Below are 10,317 nucleotides of genomic sequence, written 5' to 3'. Positions count from 1 at the left end.
AAATAAACAGAACACATTTGAAAGGCCATTGACCTGAAATGTTAACTCAATTTTCCCACTGATACTGCCTGACTTGCCGAGTATTTGTTGTATTTTCTGTTTTTCACCTTGCTTGGCATCAATGGCAAATGAAAGAGTGGTTTGCAGGATAAAAGAAGCGAAAAGTGGGCAACATGGAAAAGTGGTGGAATGAAATGATGTTCATTTAGCTCCTAAGTAAAACAGAAACTGAACATTCTAACATTGTGTAAAATATTTCTATGCGTAACAACAGTGTGTAGCTATAACTCTTTACTCTTTCTCTTCCTGGGATGACTATGTGTTACGGCCCTATAATGAGGCAGGCTGTTCAGATCCATGCTCTGACTGCTGGGATGCTCTTCGCCAGTGTCCTCTGGGTTTTGCAGGTGTCAAGACTCTGCCAAAGACTTGCACACCTGCAGATTCAACCATTGGCATGCAAGGCATCATGTGGTCTATGGATTTATGGGTGTTAGGGGTGGGGTGGGGGGGGGGGGGGCGGAGAGGAGCAACATCCATATCCTCTTTCACTAGCATCACTTTCATGACCCACCCGCACTGCCCTGCTAACAAGGTACTGGCAAACACTTTGTTCCAAAAGAATGGACAAACAGACAAGACTAGAGGATCATGAATATTTCAGGCAACAATCATAGTATGCGAGCCACAGTTGAAGGCCTGTGCGCATTCTTTTGATTGCAGCGTTTAATACTCCATGCAGATGGCCATGGATGAAGGCCTGTGAGATCATGCCGGTGATGTTCCGCAGGGATCTGTGCTGGATCGTTGCTGTTTGTATTCACCATTAATGATCTGGATGTGAATGTAGGAGGTATGATCAGGAAGCTAGCAGATGACACAAAAATTGGTGGTGTGGTAAATAGTGAAGAAGAAAACCGTAGATTACAGGATGATATAGACTGGCTGGTTAGATGGGCAGAGAAGTGGCAAATGGAAATTAAACCTGAAAAATGCAATGAATTTTGGGAGGACTAACAAGGCAAGGGAATACCAATGAATGGTAGGACCCTGAGAATTACAGTGGATCAGACGGACCTCGGTCTGCATGGCCATAGATCCCTGAAGATAGCAGAACAGGTAGATAAGGTGACTAAGAAGACACATGGGGGACTTTCAGTTATTAACTGAGGCATAGAATTAAAGAGTAGGGAGGTTGGGATGGAGCTGTATAAAATGCTGGTTAGGCCACAGCTGGAGTACTGCGTACAGTTCTGGTTGCCTCACTATAGAAAGTAAGTGATTGCACTCAAAAGGGTTCGGAGAGATTCACCAGGATGTTGCTTGGTTGGAGCATTTCAATGATCACAAGAGATTGGATAGCCTGAAGTTGTTTTCCGTAGAGCAGAGAAGGTTGAGGGGGATATGATTGAGGTGTATAAAATAATGTGGTGCACAGAGAGGGTGGATAGGAAGGAACTTTTCACATTCGCAAAGGGGTCAATAACCAGGGGACATAGATTGAAGATAATGGGCAGGATATTTAGAGGTGATTTGAGGAAAGACATTTCACCCAGAGGATGATGGGAATCTGAAACTCACTGCCTGAAAAGGTATTAGAAACATGAACCCTTGCTAAGTTTAAGAAGTATTTAGATCAGCACATGAAATGCCATGGCACCCAAGGCAATTGGCCAAGTGCTGGAAAATGGGATTGGAGTAAATTGGTGTTTGATAGTTGGCATGGACACGATAGGCCGAAGGGCCTCTTTCTGAACTGAAAAACCTCTATAACTCCATCACCCATACTTGCGATAGACCCTCCTATCTCTCTACAAGAACGTACAGTGTGGCTAGAATACCTGACAGTACATCACGCCCCTTCTTTGCTGCTGCTCTAGTAGTACCCTCATCATCACTGGTCCCTGCGGTAGAGCACCAGCGTTCAGCTGAGCAGAGCTTGGATGGTCCTGCACTCTCTGACATGGACTTCTCCATTATTGTCTCTGTCTCTACCATTTTACATACTGATGAGATGCAAGTCACCAGGTGAAAACCCAACTGTCTTCCTTAGTGGTCCCACCAAGGTGATAGTATCTGAGCTGGTGGAAGGCCACCAGTAATCCTGCAATGGTGCAGCCTCAAAGTCTGTCGCTGCCTCTCTGGGAAATTAAAGACATAAACATGAATGAATGAAAATGGTCACGCCAAGAATGTTTGAAGTGGTCATTATGCAAGCAATCGTATTGCACTGACTGATGATATCAAATCAACCTGAGTATTATACGCTATATGGCTGTCTACCATTGAAATTTATTACCAGGTAGTTGGAAGGCTCCCACATCACACTACCACTCTGTTAATGTCCAGCACCTCCTCTGCAGCTGCATGTGGCAAAATGGCTAGAGGCACCTTCTCTTCTTCTCCCCAATGTTTTGTGCTCCCTTTCCTGTGGAAGGGATAAAGAGACCTATCAGTGAGAGTTAACGCATGTGTTGAATGGATGGATAAGCAGCTGAGGATGACCATAAGGGACAGATGTGGCATTGTATAAGGATGGGGGTGAGTGTCTGCGGTAGCTAAATAGATAGGGATGTGAAGAAGTGCAAAGATCTTGGCCCGTAACTTAGAGGTATAGGCGGAAGGTCACAACCCACAGGTCCTGGAAAAGAAAACTGCGCATTTAACTGTCCTCAAAAATCGCGGAGAACCTTCCTGCTCCAACGACAGCATTGGGCCTCCAGCGCGGCAGCCTGCATAGGCTCCAGTGTGGCGTAGTTTCGATATAGCCATGCCGCCTTGTGACACAGCAGCTATGGGATCGCCCATTGCGGGCAGGCATTTAAACTGCAGATTTATTTTGAAGACAACAGGCAACATGTTTAACAAGTGTTGTAAAAGTATGTGGGCGTTTTTCAACTGTTTTTTTTCCCCTTTCATTTATTCAGGCATTGCTGTTGTTATTGATTCTTTTAAAGTAATTAAAAATGTTATTTTTTTATGATTTAAGGTGATTATTATTTATAAGTGAACACAGGTTTTGTTATTTGTTTTGAATCTGTGAAACTATTTAAAGATGTACAATATGTTTATATAAAATTTTATGTCTGGCGTGCTTAAAAGTATTCGTATATTTTAATTTAGATTATGGTCAAATGATTTTAAAAGTGCCCCAGGGCACTACTGTCATTGTCCTCGCAACATCTGATCTATTTTTGATTTTTGTTCATAGAATCGTAGAATCATTGCAGTGCAGAAGGAAGCCATTTAGCCCATCATATCTGCACCAATACTCTGAAAGAGCACCCACCCCATGCCAATTTACCTGCCCTATCTCTGTAACCCCACCTAACCTTTGGACACAAAGGGGCAATTTATCTTGGCCAATCCACCTAACCTGCACATCTTTCGACTGTCGGAGTAAACCGAAGCACCCGGAGGAAATCCATGCAGACACAGGGAGAACGTGCAGATTCCATACAGTCAGCTATGATCAGAATTGAACACTGGTCCCTGGTGTTGTAAGGCAGCAGTGCTAACCAGCGTGCCACCATATTACCCGTGTTATTATGTTTCTGCCTTGTTTACTTCAAATTTCTTACTCATTTATAATGATCTCATAACTAAATGTTGTGTTCTGATGTTACAGTAAGACATTTGTCGTATCTTGTAAAGTTTAATAGTAAACATTTATCAGCACAAATTATTTTATGAACACCAAACTTTGAAACAAGTTAACATTTAACTTAACATTTAACTTTATCAGCTGAACAATGACATAAAACTACCTCAACTTATACAAATTTCTTGTAACAAAATATATTTTTTCACTTAAACACAACAGTCAATAAAATATATTTTTCCACATAAACAAAAAGGTTCTGTCGATTTGCAAAGGGCAGAGGAGGGAAGATGGGGCTACGGGACAGAAGAGGGAGTGAAGAGGAGGGAGCGAGGGAGGGATTTGACATATCAACTGTTAATTTTAGAAGCTCAGAGTCCGAAAGCAGTAGTTGCCGGACGATCTTGAAAGGCCCTTGCGTCCCTTGGAGCCTGGCCTTGCACACCTTACACCAGGTGGTATGCCTACATCAGGCTCCATGTTACCGTCCTCCAGCTCATCCATTTCTGGTGGCAAGACATGTTCCAGGTGAATGCTCAGTCCATGTTGAATGGCAAAGTTGTGCAATGAACAACACACGACAACAATCTTTGAGACTGTGGTGATATGCATCACTGTAGATACACAAGGGGTTAAAGTAAGTACACGTAGACTAGCTAGACACTAGAGGGAGCACCAGAAACATGACACACAGACACTCAATCAATAGGTCAGTAAGATAGGACACGACCAATGGGCATTCACGATACACACAGAGGTGACACTACCACAGGGGGGCATTACACACACCCATATATAAAGGACACAGCACACATGATCTTCCTCTTTCCAGTGGAGACACTCAGTGAGTACAGACACAGGGTTGATTCAACATCACACCCACCACGTGGATTGTAGCAGACTGGTTCATCAGTCTGAGTAGCTATAGAAGGATTAACAGTAGAGGCGAATCCGAGTAGGAGAATTGTAAATAGTTTAATAAACGTGTTGAAGTTATATCCACGTCTGAACTTTCCTTTGTCAGAGTGCATATCAAGGAAGCAGCTTATACTATGCCAAGAGCATAACAAGACAGAGACTATCTCTGGTGCATACTGTAATGTGCCCCCTGACCTTTGAAGACATTGAAAACATGATTTCAAAACACCAATTGGCCTCTTCACTACCTGATGAGTTGTTACATGTGCACGGTTGTATCATTCCTGTGCTTCATTGCTGATCCTCCAGAATGGTGTCATATGCCATGTTCTCAAAGGATATCCCTTATCGCCCAGTAACCATCCTTTAATTCCTGGTGGCGTTGTCATGGGCCGGTGTAACATTGCGCTTTCAAGGACATCTGAGTCATGGGCACTTCCCCTGTTGTTTGCATTTACAGTGACAATCCTCATTTGTGCATCACACACTATCATCACATTTAAAGAATGGAACCCCTTCCTGGTGATAAATGAAAGAGTGTCATTTCTTGGTGCCTTCAATGCAATATGTGCTCCATCGACAGCCCCGGTTACTTTTGGGAAACCAGCAATCCTTGGAATATGATGGATCTCTCTTTCATCTTCACAGGGGATATGTCAAAGATAATAAGCTCCAAAGTCTTACGATAAATTGCATTCATTAGCTGGTGAATGCAGGTCCTCACAGCATTCTGTGAAATGTTACATATGCCACTAATGCCATGTTGAAAGGACCCAGAGCAAAAGAATTCAGCACTGTCGTGAATTTTATTTCCACCTTTAAGGCAGTGTGGCAGTTAGAGTTCAGCTTCACGTCTTCCTTCAACAAAGGTGTCCCATTGCTTCCTTGCTGAAGCGCAGACTCCTGGCACACATCCCCTCTGACATCATTTCAGGATGTCCTTTGCCTTTACAATCTCTGGGGTGGTTATTGATTAGCTTCCTCTTCTGGAGGTGATGCCTGACTCTTCACCCATGATCGCCGTGCCTACATCGAAGCCTCAAAAGAAGTTAAAGGATTTTAAGAAGCATGGAGGTGAAGCATGACTACAGATTTTGAATCTGCACTGGATTCTGCAACCTATCAAATAAATAGTTCACATTAGCTTATCGGAGGCTTGTATACGTCAACTAAGGTATGAAATGTTGTTAAAGCATTTGAAGTAATCATTGAGGCTTGTAACGATGAACATTACATCAGGGAGGTTCTTAATCAACACAGCTTAAAATACATTGCAAAATCCAAATGTACCTCAGCTCTGAGTTAGCCTAAGAGAACAGGCGTGCTAACATTAGTGTCCATGAAGGTGTCAATAGCACCAGTATCAAGACCATGATCATCTCACCTTTTGGAAACTCCTACCAAATGAGTGATTGAACATCTAGGATAAGGCTCATCAGCCACACAGAGCCCTATCTTGAATGGGCAATCATTTGTTAGCAAGTGATTGCCAAAGATCACATATTCTCCAAACCCATTTTATTCACCATAGTCCCTCTGACGGAATAGCATCCTCATGACAAATCAAAGTTCAAAAAATATTTATTTTACTTTCTGTGACTCCAAACTCACTTTATACAGTAAAGCACCTTTTTATTGAAATTAACAGCCTCATGACAAACAAAAGTTTAAAAATAAAAAAAATATATCTTCCTTTCACTTTTTAAAAAAATGTGAACATATTTATAAACTCGAAACACTCATAATATAAAATGTTAACCTACCACAAAAATGCTCCCGATGTCTCCTGCCTCTGCTCGATGATCCTGGACCGAGAACAAAAAGAGCAAATAGGTAGCACAGTGGCGCAGTAGTTAGTACTGCTGCCTAACGACGCCAAGTACCCAGGTTTGATCCCAACTCCAGGTCACTGCCCATGTTGAGTTTTCACATTCTCCCCATGTCTGAGTGGGTCTCACCCCTACAACCCAAAGTTCTGCAAGGTAATTGGATTGGCCATGCTAAATTGCCCGTTAATTGGAAAAAAAATTTAAAAATGCAAATACGAAAGTGCACAAACTCACCAAGCATCGGGGCAATCCAACCAAGTTAGCGCTGTCCCAGGATTTTTAATACAGCAGGTTCAGCACGGTGCTTCAAGCCAAGAAAACACAACCGGCATGCTTCCATCGCACATGTCCGTGCGTCCGCACTTCTCAGTGGTTGTGTTGCCCTTGTGCGGCAGACAATCAACTTACGCCCAAGAATGGACAGGAAGTTACAGGCCATTGGGCACAATCTAATTTTAACCTCAACTTCACTTTCCATCTACCCCTGATAATCTTTCACCCCCTTGTTTAACAAGAATCTATCTACCTCTGCCTTAAAAATATTCAAAGACTGCTTTCACCAGCTTTTGAGGAAGAGAATTCCAAAGTTTCACAACCATCTGAGAGAAATGGGTCTCTGTCTTAAATGGGTGACTCCCTCAGTGGCCCCCAGTTCTAGATTCTCCCATAAGAAGAAACATCCCTTCCACATCCATCCTGTCAAGTCCCCTGAGGATTTTATACGTTTCAATCAAGTCGCCTCTTATTCTTCTAAACTCCAGTGGATGCAATTCGAGCCTGTCAGGCCTTTCTTCTTGAGACACCCCACCGTAAAGGATCAGCAAAATCAGGTCAGCCACGCGATTCCCTCATCTCAAGTGTGAACTCTCGAGATAGTCTGGTAGCAAGGCAAAGAAGCTCTTAAGAAAAAACAAAATCTACGTTTAACTTCACGGTATTAAAGTTCAAATAAAGTGCTATCTGAAAAAAGGTAGAATTTTTGATTTGCAGCATGACAAAGCTCTGCTGCAGTCACATACGTTCACCTAGCTTTGGCAACTGCATCGGTAAGGGTTCTTCTAGAAATGTTCGATCCATCTGTTCATCTGAAACAATGAATATAAGCAAACACTGACTATGGCAGGAGTTGGATTTTACTGAAGATAATGGAAGAAAAACAGTTTTGATGTGGCTTCAACACTCTTAGTGATAACAGGATAACGATTGGAGCAATACTTTCTCTGTGATCCCTACTGGAATCAGAAAAAGGAAATCAGAAATCTGTCATACGGTAGTGAAAAGATACATTTTCTTTATTGATTATTTTACATGTATGAAAAGAGAACCAATAAGCCAATAAGTCTTACTGGTAGATGAAATTGGCCTATTTTTAAGAGCGACAAAAATATGAATTAAAGTTTTGTGTTTGGGCATCTAAGCATTAAGGTACTTTAAAATTAAGTTTGAAGTACTGGTCACTTTTAAAATTTTGCTTTGCACTGTTTGTAAATGGCTTGGTTCAGTGGAAGCACTCGTGTTTCTGATTGAGGGTTGAATACCACTTAAGAGACTTGAGATCATAATCTAGGTTGGCATTTTAGTACAGTATTGAGAGTACAGCGCTGCATTATTAGAGATTCCATCTTTTGGATAAGATGTCAAACTAGGCGCACTGGGTGTTCGAGCCAACCAACATCACTAAAAAACACAGTTCATCCTCATCAAATTGTTGTTTGTGGTGTCTTTCTGGGTGCAAATGGATTGCGACATTTCCTACAAAAGAGTCGTGCCAACAATCCAAAAGAATTTAATTCATCGCAAAACTTTTTGGGCAGCCCTGGGATTGTGAAAGGCGCTATACAAATGAAAATTCTCTCTTCCTTTAAATATATTTCAAGAATACAGTTCAAAACAAAGTTGGCACCAACGTAATAAGGGGCTGAAACAATTCTTTCGGATATGGATTTGCTGACATAATTTCCAATACTTGGGAGATGGTGGAGGAACATCTAATTTGAGGATGCATATGTAACGTCCACTTTCTGTTCTACAGCCTGCGATGCTGCAGCCCTCATTAAACAAGCAATTACTTGCCCTCATAAAAAATTCCAGGCAGCATTCTAAAGCCTTGCAAGTGATCAGAAAACCATTTTGTTTGTATGTGCTAATCCAAACTGCGGTGATATTGTGGCAGGCCTTTTTGCGTTTTTTTGGATAATCAGCATTACTTGGATTATTTTGAATAAAACAGTATTTTACTTAAAGCCTTTGCCAGCTTGAAACAACAATTTATCAAATTCAATGAAGATGTTTTTGATGCATATAGTGACCTATACAAGGGGCGGCACGGTGGCACAGTGGTTAGCACTGCTGCCTCATGCAGCTGAGGACCTGAGTTGATTCCGGCCATGGGTCACTGTCCGTGTGGAGTTTGCACATTCTCCCTGTGTCTGCGTGGGTCTCACCTCCACAACACAAAGATGTGCAGGGTAGGAGGATTGGCCACACTAAATTGCCCCTTAATTGGAAACAAAGAGAATTGGGTACTAAATTTTTTTTTTTAAAGTAACCTTTCCATAGATTATTGCCACTGGGGGCCCGTTTAGCTCAGTTGTCTGGACAGCTGGTTCATGATGCAGAGCAAGACCAACAGCGTAGGTTCAATTCCCATACCTGCTGAGGTTATTTATGAAAGCCGCACTTTCACAACCTTTCCCTTCGCCTGAGGTGTGGTGATCCTCAGGTCAAATCACCACCAGTCAGCTCTGCCCCCTCAAAGGGAGCCTATTGTCGATGAGGGCGACATTCTTTTTACCACTGGTTATATTTTCTATAGAGTTACAGAGTCATAGAGGACTACAGCACATAAAATGCTCTTCAGCCCATCGCATCTGCGCTGGTCAAAAATAACCAACTAACTATTCTAATCCCATTTCCCAGCACTTGGCGCATAGCCTTGGCCAAATGCGTGGCATCAGCACACATTTAGTGGGAGTGTTAGAAGGGTTAGCAAAAGGTTAACTTTAAAAAGCCAACATCTGCATGTCCGAATGGGATATCAGAGAGAAGCAAAATATATCTAAGGCTAATGACCAACTCAGGCTTAAAAAACCAAGACAGAAAAAAAGAATGCAGGTTTATTCCAGGATCTATTGTGTGCATACAGCAGCACTTTCTTGATTCTTAGTCTGCCTGTGGAATTTATAGCAATAGAGTTTCTTAAGTCCTTAATCAAAATTTGATTAATGTGATGTCTGATGTTAGCTCTGCTTGTGTGAAACAGATAACATCATCTGTGAGCTGAGATCCAGAAAATATCACACAGATCACAATGTAATACTTTATGTGTGCACTGGACTGATTACACTACACAGAACCAGGGTTACAAGCTAATTATGTCAGGTAGGACCCATAAGTCATAATAACACCATGTAATGTCAAAATCTGAGTGCCGTTCAATCTGTTCAATGGTTACTAGAAAACATCAGTCGTTTCATTATGTAACAGATTTTTTTTTCTTATTTACATCATTTTTTAGAAATGCATTAGGTATGAATATTATTTTGTTTCTAAAAAGGCAAAGCAGGACCTGACAGAATTTATTGATGTGGGCCTATCATGAACTGTCATGCATTGCAAAGATTCACCTTAGCCCCATGAGATACAGTATCAGTCTGGTACCTCAGTAGTTCTACAATTACACAAATTAGGCATTTTGCTGTCCCCTCTAATATCTGGAACATTATATTTTGATATGCTGATCAGCATTTGATTGGATTGCTGGTCTAAGAACTATCTATGTAAACCTCACCAGACAGATGTGTTAATTTAGCCATTGGATTTAAACAATTTCGAAGTACATTGCAACTTAGTCAAAACTCAGCACTTGAAGTTTAAATCAACACTCTCAGAATCTCTGGCTCGAAGGAAGTCTTACCTTTTAGGTGGCATGGTGACACAGTGATTAGCACTGCTGCTTCACAGCGCCAG

Source organism: Scyliorhinus canicula, chromosome 12, assembly GCF_902713615.1.
Source record: "Scyliorhinus canicula chromosome 12, sScyCan1.1, whole genome shotgun sequence".
Classification (NCBI taxonomy): Eukaryota; Metazoa; Chordata; class Chondrichthyes; order Carcharhiniformes; family Scyliorhinidae; genus Scyliorhinus; species Scyliorhinus canicula.
Note: the sequence above shows the minus strand (reverse complement) of the source record.